We start from the raw sequence: 17890 nt of genomic DNA, 5'->3' as shown, positions 1-17890 counted from the left end.
TTTTTAGCAATAGCACAGTATCTCTGAAGAAAGGGAATTGGGAAGGGTGGTATCAGCTCCTCCACTCAAGTGACAAACTTCAAGCAACCTGCTAAACTGTTGAATTTGTGCACGTTAGACTAATTCTAACTGGCCACTGGTGAAGGCAAAAACTCTTTTAAGAACCAAGATTTGTATGTCCAGCTCATTGTTTCCAATGAACTTCCTCAAAGGGCCACTGTAACTACTTGTCTGACTGTAGCACACCTCAGCTCAGCATGAGTTTCTTTCCCCATACAGCCAAGTAGGGTCTCACAGACCAGTCCTGTTAAGTCAGGAGCTAATCACATTTTTAATCTAACCCCTGCAGCTCACAAGTTTCCCTTACTGCAGCAAATGGTAAAGCAGAGTAGAGAAGCAGAGAGCTTCCTCTAGCTTGAGGTTAACGAGACTCTGGGAAACAACTGTTTCCCCATAGGAGGGAAATGACTGAAAAGAGCATCAGAGTATCATGAAACAGGAGTGACACAGCACCACGAAACAAAAGATAACACAAATTACCAAAACTCCCACAGTTAGGGACCCAGTCTTTCTAAGGTATTTTGGAAGACGCACAGAGGTTTCCCCCTCTGCCTCCTTGTGTTCCACAGATTCCTAAGCAGCCTCCTGTATCCCTGTCTTCCTCTCAGGATACCAGGTTTCTCAGCACCTTCAATAGACTCTTTAGCTTGAAGGACACAGCAGTCTGTCTCCATTCTAATGAAGAAAAGAAAGCAGACTTCTAGGAAGCAGCTGTGCTAGGACAGTTCTCCAAAAACCTGTTTACTATTTCAGTCCCATTAAGAATTACTTGCTTCAATTAGTTTCTCAAGAGAAGTACATGAAGAAGCCATCTGAAAACCTTTATAATTAAGGATGACTTTAGTAGCATTTCCAAAAAAAACACCTGAGGTAGACAAAACTTAGAAAAAACTGGTACAAGTATGAAGTCTGCTAGTAAGAAGTAGCAGACTCGTTTTTCACACTTTCAGACTTCATAAGGTCTCTCTAGGCAGGCTACCAAACACTGGTTAGGAATAAGTTAAACTTCTTACTGGGTCCTACACATTGAAAAACAACCATACACCTCACTTCAAAGTTATGTTATGAATTTGGCTCATTTAAATTACGTGCATATTCAAGTCCGTACGCTGTGTCAAGCAGGTTGACAGCCAAGTTCTACCATGGTCTCTAATCTCTTCTTACTTTGATTCTACTTCCAATATTTTACAACATGTTTTCTGTTTCCTCCTTTTCTGGAAGAAAAGGATGCTTGAAAATAAACACAAATTTATACCAACAGAATCCTGAATATCCTTCATATGTTTAACATTCACAGGCATTGGCAGCGCAGCTTATAAAAAGTGCTTCCAGTTCACCTTCAGAACAAACATGCATTTACACGGAACATTTATGTGCAGTTTCGTATTTCACACTTGTAGACTTGATATGAAAAGGTAGCAGTTTTCTCTAGACTGTTAACAGCAAGTTGATTCTTGGTGTGCTACACTCCTGCTACAGGAGTCAGATTTTTGCAGATGTATCTACTGAAAGATTGAAATCTTTCCCTCTAACCAAACCAGCATGAAATCAGGGTTGGTTTGTTGGTTTTTTTATGGGGTTTTTTTCTTCTTTTTTTGGGGGGGAGGGTGGGGGTGGGTGGAATATTTTACTTTGTTGGTATTCGAACAGTTTAGAGCAGTTACGTAATTAAAGGAACTCAGCAACGTGACCAAACAGTATACGATCAGAATACAGAATCAAACTAAGTGTGAAGGAACAAACAATTTTAGGCAGTTACACAGCTGTCTGTCAAAACTACAATCTAGGTTGAGGCACAATGGTTTATGCACGTAATTAAGACTAAACAGCTTTTGAGATAGCTTTCTTCCTTAAAACTCAAAAAGTAGGTACTTACTAAAACATTACCTTGTTGTTAAACAATTATTATTAAAATAAGTCATTAGCTGTCAAAGTATTTTTCACAGAGCAAATATTTTCAAGTATTTGAACAACTGCCTCACAGCAAAATTACTCAAACAAAGCCTAAACCAAGTTATTTTAAGCTACTTTATAATAAGCTATTTTAAGATTAGGAATCTCTGACTCCTGAACTTGGAGGTTTCTAAAATACACTAGGCTTTCCTAGAAAATGGAAGCATTTCCCTGTGCACTGAGAATCCTCAGCTGTTCTTGCTTGACAAGACTAGGGTTCAAGGCAGGCATTACTAAGCTAAATTTTACGGCCTATATTATGCAGGTCTGCAAGTTTTAGTTTACTTGTCAACTAACATGAACACTATTAAAATACATTCGACATTAAAACAAAACTAATTGAGTATGGCAATAAAAGTCTAAATTCTGATCATAAGTGGGGGATATCCAAGTCATAGGGCTAAACTTCAAGACCTTAATCCACAATAGGATACCCAAAGGAAAAACTGAAAGCGCAGGATAGGGGGTACACACTCACTGTGAGAGGAATTTCTAACCTTTAGGTTAGCCTGGGCAACTGCCTGTTTTTATACAGCCAACCAGTCCCTTCTCAGTACAGCAATGCCTAAAGACATCTGCAGACAGCCACAGGTATACCCAAAGATTAATCTAACAGGAGGAACCACAGAGTGTTCGGTTGGAACAAACTCCTAAATAGGGTTTGCACAGTAGTCTTACCATTCGAAAATATTTAACAGTCATGAACTATACAAGCAAATGTCTCAACAAAAGACTCTGCTTTCCAGGAAGCGCACCTTGTGGGCATGAAAAGTCAGAAAATATCCTCAGGACATAAGAAACCAGAAGCCAGGCTCTCCATGTCACAAGACTCAGGGGTTCTTTTTCCAATATCCTGAACTAGCTAATGCTAAAGAGGCAGTTTGGCCTGTTATTCTACTTATTCAGCCAGTTACTGACCAGTATAGCAGGGTAGTTATTCTCTCAGTCCTACAAAACTGTTAAACCATCCCTAAGTTCCAGAAAGTAAAAATAACTAAAATAGTAGTATAATAGAGTAATATTATTAGAAAACAAGAAAACAGAATTAACTGCATTGACATGTAAAGTTATCTGTTGACTTCCATGAGCAATTGTTTTGATTATTGACATAACACCTATCTATACCAAGACCTTCTTCAAGGCCTGAACTTCTTCCATTCTGGCTGAGAATTTTTATGTCCAATATCTCTTCACATAGGAAGAAACCAGTAGTCTCAGAATAAACAAATAAATGTACAGACCACTGTAATTTATGGAAGGATATAAGTTCTCTTTCCTCATGGGAGGCTTCCAGATATCATACCTCTTTATGCACATATGGCAGACAGTACCTATAAAAATAGGGCTCAGATGTATGACTAGAAGTACAAGTATTTGGTATCTTAATTTAGATAGCCCCATCCAATCATTGATACACAAAAACAGACCAGACTACAATTACAAAGGTATATACAACACCAGTGTTTACCATTATAGAACGAGATAGCATCTGAGACACCTGATTAGCTTTCAGTAACTATTTGTTGACCCATTTCTTCAGGAAAATCCCTCTTTCATTCATTAAGCTATTCTTAACTCAGAATTTCACACAGCTATATTTGTAAGAGGCACTACTCAACTATTTAGGCTCATGAAAGCTATTTTTCCAGAGCCAGCAGAGGGAGTACAGACATCATTTTATTTATCAGCTGTGGAAGAGATACTCACCTTGTAAGAAAGCAGTAAAAGAGCTGTGCCTGCAAACCTAATGCGGTTAGCTTAAAGCATGCCAAGAACTTCCTCAGGCTTTCAGAGACATGTATGTCAATGTCCAGCAGAGCTGGTGTTTTGTTTCTGATCCCCAACCAGCAGTCACATCTCAAAGTCACATATCTGACAAAAATGGCAGGATCAACTCTAACAAGCACTAACAAGCACCATAAGCCTGATGCTTCACATGTCAAAACCACTCCATTTTATAGCTACAGTTCAAGCTAGTCAACAGTTTTTATGCCTATGGATTGTGCCATTTCAGTTCCAGAAAAGCTAAACCCTTTTGGTTGTTCATTTCTTAAAAAAGCAGCTTCACTGACAAGAAGAGTTGAGAAACTCGAGAGTTCAAGACAACCCACTAGGAAAGGAGCCAGAAAGGTATGGTTGGACCAGAAGGTAACAAACAGCTATCCTTTCTGCTGGCATTTGCAGAGGCATGCACCTCCACTGGCACATCTGGTTTTACACATCCTCTGAGGCAAGAGATCTGCTGCTTTATATTAGTATTTCCATTATCAGCCTGCTTTGGAGTTGGCAATTACAACTGAACAATCGGCTGAGGAAACAATTTGAACGAGGAACAGGTTTTAAGCAGGCAGATTGATAGCTTTTTACCATCTCGTGGAGGTGAACACTAAGCTGTAGACCAACATACCTTCCTGGCAAAAACTCCACAGACACTCCTTCCTTGTTTAGACTGCAAAATTTTGACAGGATTTTTTTTCTCTCTTTTTTTTTTTTAAATAAAGTCAGTCTTTCCCAACTTGTTAGTAAGAGGCTAAGCAGAGACAAAATTCTTGCCAATCATAAGCATTTATCAAATTATTTTATTGGGTGGCTATTTCTAAGTTTCACTATTTAAAAGTTTGTATATTAAAAGCTCACACAAATGCTATGAGCTCCTTAGTCTCAAAATTTCCTCTGGAAGAGCAGCAAAACACCCTCTTCTTCCCACCAAAGAAAAATTTCTATCATCTTAAACTTCAGATGAACTTTAAAAAGCTTTGACAGCTTGCATCATTAGATTTTGATTACTACCTACCCAAGAAGAAGAATGTGCCTGTAGCTGTGGAATTTAGCCTTTGCTTGTTTGAAGTTTTGAAAATAGAAGAACCACCCTTCAGCAAGTTAGATGTCTGCTTCTGCTCCTCACTTCCTATAGAATAACAGTGTTCACCTCTCAGCTTCATTTTCACATAATAGATTCACTAAATGTGTCAAAGTGGGCCAAACTGGTTCCCATCTTACAGAGCTTATGGTTGCATATTGTATAGCTGACTAAATTTTCTCCCCCAGCATGGGACAAGACCACCTCACAGTTTTGCTCTTGAAATTGAGGGCTCCAGCAGTGTTCCCTCTATTTGTGTGCTGTGCCTGGTCGGTTCCCAGGACTCTGGCCAGGCTGCTCTGTATGCTTTATGTAGGGCAACCACAGCAGGAAAAGCCCTGCCTCTTTTCATCACAAACATGGTGATGCCCAAATATCAGGGTGAGTCCCAATCACTCTGATCATCCTGCTCTTTCCCAAGTTACTGCTGTCTCTTGTGACAACGGTGAAGCTTCTGCAGATACATAAGAAGCCGATCCAGAAAGGAAAAAATGCTGTTTTTCAGGCAGGCTGGTTATCTAACCAGACTGACCACACAGATAATCCACTACCATTGCCAACTCAAAACAGGCTACAGAACTACACTGAACCTGCTTGAGTCAAGCAAATGTAAAACCACACTTGAAGGAAAGATGCACTTTTCAAAAGATGTGACTGAATTTATGACTACAAAGATCATAAACAGGTGGCATAAGCAAGGCGAATGCCAAAAATTCACATAGTAATTTATTGCTTGAGTACAATACCACAACTCTAATCCATCCTGCAACTGCACCCTCATTAAGCTCACAAATAATTGTAATACCTTTTACATTTGAGACACTGATATTAGGCTTGTAATCAGCAAGTTAAAACATTTATATGGAATAGGTAGAGTAGGGGGAAGCACTGAAAAGCCCCTTGAAACTTGAGTATGCTTGGAGCACTTTTCCTCTTGGATAAGTTTCTACTGCAAATTCCACAGAATTTTACAAAGTACTACAGCTACTTTTAAGGATCTACAGAGGTTTGTTGTTATCTCAGTTTTTAACCTGAAAAGCTGAAGACCTTACATTTAGTACACAGATGAACAACTACTGATTCTAGTTTTAATCACTCCCTAAGATTTAGTACTTCAATAATTAGTAACAGACAGCATGCAGCAGATACAAGAACTTTTTTAGAAGCCAAGGCTGAAGTTGTGCACTTCCCCATCCCCTTCTCTCACTACCTGGAGGTCCTATCTGAAGTTCTGAAGCCTGTTTGCATTCCACAGGTTAAAACTTTACATTCCTCCCATCACATACAAGATTCACCTAACCAAATGGCACCACCTATATCTAAGGTAGGCACTTCAGGCTTTTTTTTTTTTTTTAATAGTCAATGGATAAATTATAACTTGTCTGACAAAAGACTGAATTTAACCACCTAGGACATGATCTAACATTCACATGAATCTCATCTTAGATGCGCTTGTGTGTCTTCAACAACAGAAGAGGCCTGGAATGACTGTTTTCAGGGTTTTTTTAGGATATATTAATATAAGTGGTCAGGATTGTTTTGCTTAAGTCAAACACAGTTGGCTGGGCTGAACTCACATATCAAGCAGCTGCACTACCATGTCAGAGCAGGCACATGCAAGAGGAAGGATGTGGTTTCACAGTTAGTTTAGGAATATCTGAGCCCATGCTACTGCCAGAAGGTACACTCCTGCACCAGCACCAATGCTCATCTGAACTCAAGGTCAGGGGACAGCCCCAGATGAGAGCTCAAGGTCAGGGGACAGCCCCAGATGAGAACTGATGACAAAAACGACAGCAGGAACTTCCTCCTGAAGGTCATACGGATGACAGGGACTGCTCCCTTCCAGCACAGCACAGGCCTCACCAGCTCAAGTCAATCATGGAAGCTCTTCTCCTCACCCCCATGTTCATCCTGGGAAAAAGAAGAGCATGGCTGCACCTCCTCTGTGAGGCCCCACTGAAGACTATCACAAGGGTCCCTTCTTAGCCTTCTCCCTTCCAGGTCAAGCAAAGCCACCTCATTCAACCTCTCCACACACACCACAGAATGGCTCCTAACTGGCTTAGTGACCCTCTGACAGCCTCTCTCTGTCAGGAGAGCTGCAAAACACGACCAGATTTCGCATGTAGCCTCAGGACCATGATGGAGGGCAATAACCCACTGGCTACGCTCTTGTTAATGCAGCCCAGTGCAAGCTAGTCCTCGCCAGCACAGGAGAACCCTGCTGCTGACTCAAGCTTCCCTGTCCGGTGGGGTGACCGACACCTTTCCTACAGACCTCCTCCTCCAGCCCCACCGCAGGCAGCCAAGGCAGCCCCAACTTTCTTGTTCATCCACACCCTCAGGGATCTAGACCACCCGGCAGCCCTACCATCGCAATCTAGCACCGGACACACGTCAGCATTTCCAGCTACTTCCAACTGTCAGAGAAGAGGAAAGCCCTTCAGCAGTGTTTTTACTTTGCCAGTTCAGTAACGCTCAGGAGGGGCCTTTGGCAACTCCCATCAGGAGCTTGAAAGAGGCCTGTTTTATGATCACTCACTCGAAGTAACATGTATTTACTTTGTCCAGTTCAAAGCATTTTGCCCATGGTTATATATATAGCTTTATTCTGTACATTAATTTCTCTAGCTTTAGATTTGACAATAAAATGAGAACAAAAAGCTTCAAGCCTATGAAAATCCAGCATTTCAGTTTTGGAGTGAGTAGTCCACTCATCAAAAATGTTACTACAGTACCTTCCCAGAAAATATAAAGTACTCCCCCTCAAGCATCCACCTCTTCTATTTTTCCATCTGGTAAACTGATTTCCTGTGCTTTGAGGTAGCTTAAGATCACACCACAGTTTTAGGGTGTCAGACTTTGCATAACCAAGACAAACTTTTCTGAACGATTTTGGTAACATGGTTTGTGGTGCTGCTGCCCAGTGCCCAGCAACATCAGGATCAACAGGAAAAAAGGAGAGCCACATATGAATTGTTTACTCACAAGCAGACAATATCCTTACTATGTACCACTGCTTTATATGCTGGTATTTCATTTTTGGAAGTGCGTGTTTGTAGTAAAGCTCTTTCAAAAGGTTCCTGTAACCTAGTACGCACCATGAGCGGCCATCTCCATCTGAAGAATAGCTCCCCTAACAGAAACCAACCAACCAACATACACACACACCCCCAAAAGGTAAGAGACTGTGTTTTCTCAAATCCTAGATAATTTAGTGCTTTATTACCAAATCTCTTTCAACTCACTTTAGAAATACAGCTCCAGTTTAGAAACAAATGACTAGATCTGCAGTTACCATGGCCAGATCTACCTATTGCCAAAACATACATCTGAAATCAGACTTTGTGGAGATCTTAAGATATTTTACTATGCAAAGCAAACTCATTGCAGAATGTGAAAATCACTGTTAACTACATGGATTTCAGAGCTGAAGTAGGTGAACACAAGCTGAAATTGAGTTGTTAGCAAAGCAGAAGTAAAGCAGTTGTGCTAGCAGTGGTAGAGCACATTCCTTACCCTCCCCAGCTGTCAGTCTCAACTATGTATATTTGAAAGCCATCTGGCAGAGATCCTACCAACCAGTTTAAATCATTTCATGTTTCATACAACCTCAGAGTGTGGCTGCTAGACACTGCTCTAAATTTAAGTAATGATTTGCATTGTATTCCATAGGCTTCATGAAGCTTTGCACCAGCTTCATTACCAAGTGAAGGAAAATTGGCAGGCCCAAGCAACGTAAAGCAATTTAAAGTGCAGTATCAACAGTGATAGCAGTAGCACCTAGATGGAAGTGAAAAAACTCCTGCTCAATATGCATATTAAGATCCTGCTTTAGTCTCTACTGTGCCAAAATAGCCAGGAGAGGTTCAAAAATACCACCCTTTCTCAGATAACGCAAGGGCTAACCATTACTGTCATCTTTTCGACCCATTTGTTGTTACTATCTCCTCAGTCTTATCTAAGTAAAAACCTCAGAAAGCAGGTCTGGGGACACAATACAACAAGCACTTTTTCATTTCCTCCACTGCAGTATCAGAAACCATGTAGGCATATAGCTAATGTGTTTTACTTCGTGCAAAGATCTTTATGGATAGATCCAAATAATGTCTTCTGGAAAGCTACATTAGTGGAAGGCTGGCACTCAAACTACTCTCAGAATAATAACTTCAGTTCTTCTACATGAAAAGGTTAACACTCTCTAGGGAATGGTTTCACATGACAAATGTTCAAGGAGGAACGTTCCCACACCACCAATCTGAAGACTCATGCTGCTTCCCTTGTGTGAGCTTTGCCTCTCACCTTGGAGAGCCCAGTCTGTGCCCCAGATTGTGTAACACAAATCATCTACTGGTGCAGTGAGTAGATACAAAGAAGCAGAGATGGCACAAAGGAGGGGGGAGTTATTGAGCAGCCCAGGACAGCGTGGAAATTAAAGTAGGTACCAGGCCACCTCAGCCACCCCATCAAACTTTCCACTCACAGCGACAAGCCAAATAGGCAAGTACAAATGAGCTGTCTCACTGTCCTTGCAGTCTCTTGGATTATGCTGATCAACACAGCAGCTTCAGAAGGCCATGATAAAAGTGTACCATAACTTCAGAATATTAAAAAAGGAATCAAACATCTCATATTAACAGGAGTGACTAACAAGCCTTTTGATCAAGACTTAAAAGACTTCCATCTCTTGAAGCACCTACCATACAAAACCAAGTATTTCCCAAGCTTTTGGAGAGTCACAGTGGTCATCCTCTTAACTTTTTATAATATTCTACAAGTATTCCTAAAAAATGTTTGCAGTTGGTACAAGACTTCTTTACTGCTAGAGGCTAAGTTCCTTACTTCAACGAAGAGCACAGCACTATGGCTATTTCTTTCTACGGTGGAAAAACTCCATCAAACACAGCTAATGTCTCTTCTTCCTCGTTTCCCCATATGGAGCTTTCAGTTGGTTTTGATTTGTTTTAAATCCAGATATATTCTGGTCTGATTCACAGATGAAGTTTATTCTATCATAAAGCAATCTATTTATTTTACTTTTAAAAAAAAAACAAAACAAAATTGTTAGCACATAAGACCCAAGACGTCTTGATTTCATTAGAAATGCAGTAGTTCAGGAAGCCAAATTATACACCGCAAGCAACACATCCTTGTATTTGCAGAGACACAGAAGCAATCCTGAAAGAGTCACATGGACAAGGCTCCAGTCACTTGTCAAGTAAGTGCAAAAAACGTTGCGTGATCTCTCTGTAAGGGCACATCTGTAACACTCCAGAGAAAAGAGCACTTGATTTTTCTTCCACTGGTGCGTGTATTGTAAAGGTGATTAAAATCATCTTGAACTCAAAATCTTAAAATGAATACCAAAGTTTGAGTCTCAATGAAGACATAAGACAAGCAGAAAAAGAGCACACCACTGCGAACATTGCGTTGAGTCCCAGGAAGTTAGACAGCTGCTTAAAGCAAGAGTGGCTGAATCATCCTTTCTGCCTTGAGATGGGGTTTGTCGCTATCAACTACACAGAGTACGATACATCCCGGACCTCCTCTTCGTAGACCAGACACAGTACACCAAGTGGTCAGAATCCAATAGTGTTGTATTCCCTGCTGCCACCTTATCTTTCTGTGAATATAAGGGCACAAGTAAGGGTAGCAGATTACAAGTGATAGGCTCCGCAGAAGTGTGTTTTAAGAACATGGTGTTTCCTGTGCTCACTGGGAATTAAGGCAGCATCCAGCTCATAAGCAATATTAAAAAAAAACTGAGACATGCAGACCACTGAAGTTCACCGTAAGTAGGAGGCCATGCAGGAACTTACCTAGCTTTCTTCTCCAAAGCAGTATCAAAAAATAGCCAGCAACAAGTCAACATTACCCATAGTGCTGAGACCAGACATGTTTTAAATGGCAAAACCAGCCAGACTTAGCGGCCAGCACTAAAGCTTATCAACTCTGTCATCCTCAAAATGCATCCAATGCACCCCCTAACTGCACAGTACAGCTGCAAACAACAGTAAGGGGAGGGTATACCCTCTTCCTCAGTCCATTCCCCTCCAAGGGCAAGACAGATGTTATTTGCCCATCTTGCAACAGCATGTTACATCTTATCTCTCAGTGGACAAAAAGAATTGGGATTTATTTTCAGAGCTATTTCTGGTTTTTTGTTTTTTTTTTTTTTTTTAAAAAACGCCTCCTACATTTTCTTTGCATTTCTTCTCCCACCAGACCTTTGAAATACCAACTGAGAAAGCCTCATGCCTACTTTGCAATTCACCAAAATTAAACTAATAACACCTCCTGCTGTCATCTGTCAGTTAGAATAAGATTTTTAAGTGGCAGCAGAAATCACTTTCATAATGTTTACTGGAATATGAATAGCCTGAACAGGCAGATTCCTCAAATTTACTGCTCACATCAAGTGAAACCTGTCATGAAAACTAGAAATTCATTTTAATAAACAGTATCTGAAAGCCTGACAATTTAGAAATAAAAGAAACTGGACGATACCATGTACTTGTGTTAAAATTACATTCAGTGTGAAAGGGTGCAACTCTTCCAAGGTGAGTTAGTCTAATATTTCGCCTGTTGATTTCATTATACATGATACCTCCCAGAAATCCTCCTTCTATACTATGTATTGTCATCGCCTCCATCTTCTGTATGCAATCGTCCTGTTTCAGACATGTTGAACACATTTTTACTTTTTACATACCAATACGTTTGGGGGACTTCACAAACAAAAAAATCCTTCCTTCCATATTTTTTATTACTCTGCTGTACAATTAGTGAACATGGTCTTTTCAACTATTTGAAGCCAAACCTAAGGGAAAACTAACATTAGCGGCAGTTATTTAAAAGTGAAGAAATCTAAATCTAAAGACAAGCCATTTTGAGTTAGATTAGTAATTCCTAATGCTTCTGAGAAATACCCATCCTCTACATAAATCAGAGGTTCACTTTTCTTTTTCAAACAGGCAACAGTCCACTACCTTCCTTGTTCTTCAATCAATTAACTTTGTAAGGAGAAATAAAAATGATGCCTTAAGAGAAAATTCAACAGGTTTGAATAAAAAAAAAATAAACCTACTTGAGACTGTTGCACACACTATAGCAAGCCCGTAGGCAGAGCTAATCTTAGGTTTTTAGACACAATACTGCAACCCCTAGATTTTATCTAATTTTTAATTAAAATACTCTACAGAGAAAGATTATTATCTCCCGAACAGCAGCTTTTAACAAGTTTTATTATTCATTTTATGACAAGTTGAGAACACTAAAGAGTACAAATTTAAGAATATTATTGCAATTTTATTGATCCTTTTGAAGGAAAGTAAGCATGCATTTCAATTTAAAAAATCTGCTATAGATTCTAGTAGTCTTCCTTACTTCTCAAAAGATATTTACATTTAAATGCCCTGGGCTAATCATGGCTGTTCATTATTCTGCATTAGATTAAATTTTGCTAACTGACACCTGACTTCAGCTCTGAGCAAAATGCGCATCCTTGTTGCACTAGTGTTATTTTCCCTTCAAAAACAGAAGAGAACATATATTAAAATAAACAGTTCAAACACTGAAAGACATCACTGAGGTCACATTTCAGTGGTAAAGAATGCTCAGTGCCATTAATATTTAGTCTACCTTAATGGAAGAAATTTGAGTTAGAAGATACTTTAGGTTATCTTGTCCACCCTTATGTCAAGGGAGACTTGCTTGCTATGGCATGTTATTGATTGCTCTGCCAAGACCATTTTGAACTTGTCAGTTATTATTGAGTTTCCAGCTCTAAAATCTTAAATGTTGGCAAAGTTAATTCTTCCAAAGCATCCATTCTTGAGATGGCTTCAGCAGATCAAACCTACATTTCTTCCTCCTTAATATCTTCATCTTATGACTGTCTCCAGTTTATCATATTCTTCTTTTCCGAATAAACTCAGTGGAGGGGAAAAAAAAAAAAAGGTAATTACTAGACCTTCATGACTGAGCTGCAGGACATTTACAAGCCTCTCAGCTTCCTGTTAAGCTTCCACAGCATGGTTTGGAGGTTCTCAATTTTAACAGCTGACAGAAGTTCTCTATATTGTGGTCCATGAAAGAGTCACTTTCTAAATGAGATTCTAATGTTAGAATGCAGAGCATTTTAATTAGTAGGATCACTCAGAGATTATTAGCTGATTGTATATTACACAAGTGGGGATCCTTTGCTTATATCATTATCTATATGTAATGCAACTTTGTAAGAAACCAATATACAGTTTACCCAATGCTAATGTGACACCAGCCTGTTTTCTGCTTTAAGTTCCCAAACACGTCTGCTTAATATGCAATAGTGAGTCACTGTATGTGTGCATACAGAGTACTGCCACAATTCCCTTCCAAATTAGTCTTGACTTGTATCATTTCAGTTACCCCCATTGTAAGCAGCATTTTTCTTTGAATGAATTTAAGTAGTAATGTTGCAATTCAGCACCAAGATAGCAACATTGATTGGGAAAACCCGCAAGAGCCTGTACGCAAGACAGGATCCCCATTTTCTCCAGATAACCAACCTAGGTGGGTTACCATAATGAACAGAAAGAGCAGCAATACACCGAATGACCCCAAGGATGCTGTTCCAGACCAAAAATTTCACATTGAAGTGTATGAGTTTTTTTTCCCCTCGCTGAATTCAGTGACCACTTTTTCCACTGACACTGAGAGAGTTTCCATTCATTATGCCATAAGTATTAAAGTCCTAGTACATTGGAAGCTATTCCTGCCAAAAGAGCCAATAGTTTAAAGATACACAAGTTTACTTCTGTTGGAATTCACAATTTGTGGTGTTTGGAACAAATCCTTGAAAAGCTCCAACAAACAGGAGGAAAAAAAAAGGCACTGGTTATAGCTACAGCTACCACCTTCTGAATACACTGTATGATGAACCAAAGGAGTTGGCAAGTTATCTAGCCAAGATCTTTTCAAGCACCTAAAAACCCTGTTTCAACTGAAATACATTAGGACCCTCAAGTGCTTTAAAAGATGCAGCAGCTTTCCGACAGGTAGTGGTTTTCCAAAGGCACACTCTACTTCCAACAACCTTGACTTGCTGGGGGCAATCGCTAATGGTGCAAAGACATGTTTCACAGGTACATTTGGCTTGGGACTTCACTTTCAAGGAGGGACATGTTAAGGGACATGATCTGAATATTTACCTAGCCAGTCACCCCTCAAACGCTGCTAAGCCAGACACCAATGTAAACACATTCTCAGAACGGTTTAAGACAAGGCATAAGGTATTATCACCAGTTCCTTTTGAACAGACCTTGAGAAGAAAACCTCAGCACCTAAAGTTACAAATTTAAGAATGCTGTTTGCAATAGGTATTTAAAGATTTCTGTAATGGGGACCTTAAAATAACAGGAAAGAGCCCCCGAGATTTTGTTACTGTGCATCTTTCCTTCCCACCTCTCCCTTCTCATACAGTTTAAAAAGTGAAACGTAAAAAAGCATTTAAATATTAGTAAGGATTTATGTCGAGTGTGGAACATGCACAGCACTGCAGAGACTCCGATTACAGCGGTGCAAATAGGTTGCCCCTCAGGCTGAAAAACCTGGGACAGACTCACCCACAGCTCCCGATTTCCAAAGCCTTCTCCGGGCTCAGGCTGACACCCCCACCCCACCCCCCCCCCCCCGCCCTGGCAACCCCCACTCGCACCGCTGGGCAAGAACCGCTCCCGCAGACCACACGGCCACCTCCACCCGTCAGCCTGCCGTGAGACCTTCCTCCCGAAACCCTCAGTCCTTCCGACCTCAGCCTTCTCCCACAGCCCGAGGGGCTCGGCGGGGAGCCCGGGCAGGCGGCGCCGCGGCCACCCGCCCTCCCGCTCCGCCGTGAGCGGCGAGCGCTCCCTCCCGCGCCCGGTAGCGGCCAGCCAGCCCCCGGTGGAGGCTCCGGCCCGCTCCCTAACTCACGTGGTGCCACATCCAAAGGTTACCCGCACCGCCGGGACGAGGATGACACCGCCGCCGCCGTTAGAGGCGCTTCCCGCCGCGCTCCCGGCTCCCGAAGGGGCGCCGCATCCCTTCCCCGCCCGCGCCGGTCGATGAGCAGCCCGGCCAGGCATCGATAAATCAAACCAGCCCGCCCGCTCCGACGGAGAGCGGCGTACGACCCAGCCGCGGCCAAAAACACCGCCCCGGGGGGGCGAGGCGGACGGGCTGGCGAGGGAGGGAGGCGGCGGCGGGGGAGGCTGCGCGGTTGCGGGTGCCGGGTTCCCGGCCCCCGCCGGGCGGCGGAGAGGCACCCGGGATGTCGGTGTCGTGCAGCCGCAGCGGGCTAATCCCGGCTACTTAACCCGGCGGGCGGCGGGGGCCGAGCACCACCTTAATCCGCGGCGTGTGCGCGCCCGCCCGCCCGCCGGGGGCTGCGGCGTGCCGGCCCGGCCCGGCCCCGGGGTCCGCGGCGCTGTGGCGGCGACGCGCCCGGCGGCTGCGCTCCGGCGGAGGCTCAGCCCCGCATCCGCTGCCCTCAAGGTCACGCCGCGCCCCGGCTGCACGGCGGCGGCCAGGTGTGCGCTCCGGTTACCTGCGGGGAAAACCGGCGAAAGCCCGGGAGAGCGGCACCCAGCCCCACCGGCGGCCCCGCTGCCGCGGCCGCCCCGCTGCACCAGCCGCGTCGCCCGCCGCCACCCCGGGCGAGCCCGGCCACGGCCCGCGGCGGGAGCGGAGCAACGCTGCACCTGCCGCCGCGCCGCTGCCCGCCCCGGCCAGCCGGGAGGAGATCCGCCCCCAGCCGCCACCGCCGCGCTTACCTCGGCGCCGCGGGGCCGACCCCGCCGCCGCCGCCCAGCCGCCAGCCGGGGGCCGGGACGAGGCGCCCGTGAACCTGCCGCCGCCCGCTCGCCGAGCGCACAAGGTCCCCGCGCTCCCCGCCCTGCCCACGGCCGCCCGGCCCCGCCGCGCCGCCCCCGCCCTGCGGCCGCGGGGGGAGGGAGGAGGGCGGGAGAGGGGGCGGGGGGGGGAAGTGGCGACCGAATTGGGGAGGGAGGGAAGGAGGGAGGGAGGGGGCACCGGCGCGGGGAGAGCCGGGGGAGGAGGAGGAAGCGGGGGGGGGGAGAGGGGGGGGGGGGGCGCGGACCGCCCGCCCCGCCCCCGTCGCCTCACCGGCAGGAACCAGCGATTCGCCCTCCTCGCGGGGCTCCCGCCGCCGCTCCCCGGGGCCCGCCCGCCTCCTTCCCCCCGCACGCACCGGGCAGCGCCGAGCGCGCCGCCGAGCCCCAGCGCCGCAGAGCAACCGCTACAGGAGCCGGGCGCCACCGGGCGGGGCGGAGCGCAGCGATCCGCCCGCCTCCCTCCTCCTCCGCCCGCCCGCCGCGGTCACTCACTCGTTTGCTCCCGCCACCCCCTCCCCGCCCGGCGCCGCAGCCGCCGGTCCCCGCCGCCCCCCCGCCCCTCACCGCCTGCGGAGCGCCGGTCACGTGACGGGGCCCCTCGCGCGGCTGGGGAAGGGGGGTCCCGACGTGCGGCGTCTTCAATGGGGGAGGAGGAGGAGGGGCTCCGATAGGCTCGGCGCCTGCGGGGGCGGGGCCCGGCGCCTCTCCCCGCCCCCCTCCGCCGCCACTGGCGGGCGGGAAGCTGACGCGCTTGTTTCCATGACGTTGGTGGGCGGGGCTGCGGCGTTTGATGGAGCCCGGCGGGCTCCGGGGGTCGGTGACTTTGCCACGAGCGGCTCCCGCGGGGCGGGGCGGGGCGGGGCGCGGCGGGGCGGCGTGTCCCCCCCTCCTCGCCCGCGGGTCGCAGGCCGCCGCCAGCGCGGCCGGGGACTGCCCGGGGCGGGGATCCCCCGGCGGCGGGAGAGGCCGCGGTCCCGCGAGGGAGGGGCGGGCGGGATCCGCTCCGCAGGGCCGGGACGCGTGGGTTGTCCCGGTGGGCGGGGGCCGCGCGCGGGGCCGGGGCCGTCCCGGGGGCGGTGGCGACGCCGCGAGGGGAGGCGGGACCGCGCGGGGCCGCCCCAACGGTCCGCCGGGGCGCCCGGGGCGCGGTCTTCCCCTGCCCCAGGGCGCGCGGGGACGCCGTGCCCTGCCCTGCCCTGCCCTGCCGTGCGGTGCTCGCCGGGGCCCGCGTTGGCATCGCCTCACGGCTTCCCCCCCACCTCCCCCGCCCGGGGGCAGCCGGGCGGTGCTGAGCGCCGGGTCGATGGCTGTGGGAGCCGCGGGGGCCTCACCGGCGCGTTCGCGGCTCCTCAGTGGGGAGAGCGGCGGAGCCTGGGCGAGGCTGTGCCGCGGCGGCAGGGGTAAATCGGGCGCGCCGAGGCGCGCCGAGGCGCGCCGCGGCGGGAGGTGTCGGGTCCCCCGCCTCGCGGGGCCGCAGATGTCTGGAGCGACAGGAGCGACTCGCTGCCGGTGGTGGGGACCGGGGAGCCCCGGGTCCAGCCTCCCATCAGGTGTGCCCGCCCCTCGGGGAGCCCTGCCAGCTCCCGCAGGAGGACGGGGATGGTGTGTGTGCCGCAGGAGTTCAGCACCTCCGTGTCTCCAGCCGAAGGCTCTTCGGATGGAGAAAGAAACATAAATGGGATTATGAACGTCTGAGCCCAAGCGAGTTGTCCGGGGAGACGCTGGAATGAGTAACAGGGCTGGGAATGAAACTAAATAAAAAGACCCTGATTTCAGTTCTCCTCTTCCAACGCGGTTGGTCACACCCCCACCCCCCCACCCCCCCCCCCACCCCACCCCCCCCGTGAAAAATAGCCATCCATAAACCATACGTAATTCTGTAACCCATTTCTGTGTTTTTTTGAGTCTTGTTTTGACATCCTACCCACCCTTCTGTTGGGCATCTCGCTGGAATGACTGCCCAGCTGTGCCACAGGCTGTCAGGTTCTTTGAGCCTGCCATAAATTCCCCACTTCTTTGTTACCATTCAAATCCCACTGCTGCCGGAGACAGTGCTGCAAAAGAAATGGAATGGAGCAGCTCATGTATCACTACTGTTGCAGAGCCGAGATGGTGCAGAGCCTAGAGGGTTAAAGCAACA

The 17890-nt window shown here is 46.7% G+C and overlaps 1 protein-coding gene across 8 annotated transcripts in view; it reads right to left on the bottom strand.

Moving 5' to 3' along the window:
• Positions 1-16400, bottom strand: part of ATP2B1 (ATPase plasma membrane Ca2+ transporting 1) — a 63631-nt gene extending 47231 nt beyond the window's left edge. For 3 of the 8 annotated variants that reach the window (XM_074827082.1, XM_074827088.1, XM_074827089.1), the window contains exon 1: positions 15670-15790. The gene's annotated coding sequence lies outside the window, so the exon portion shown is untranslated. Of the gene's footprint in view, positions 1-9718; positions 9752-14830; positions 15139-15669; positions 15791-16021; positions 16037-16106; positions 16157-16314 lie in introns of those variants that run through there. The other 5 variants (XM_074827083.1, XM_074827085.1, XM_074827087.1 and 2 more) reach the window with 5 other exon arrangements.
• Between the last annotated feature and the right edge of the window lie 1490 nt (positions 16401-17890).

The sequence above is a fragment of the Strix aluco genome, chromosome 5, assembly GCF_031877795.1.
Source record: "Strix aluco isolate bStrAlu1 chromosome 5, bStrAlu1.hap1, whole genome shotgun sequence".
Taxonomy (NCBI): domain Eukaryota; kingdom Metazoa; phylum Chordata; class Aves; order Strigiformes; family Strigidae; genus Strix; species Strix aluco.
The sequence above is the reverse complement of the archived record's forward strand: the minus strand, read 5'-3'. Positions and strand labels throughout refer to the sequence as shown.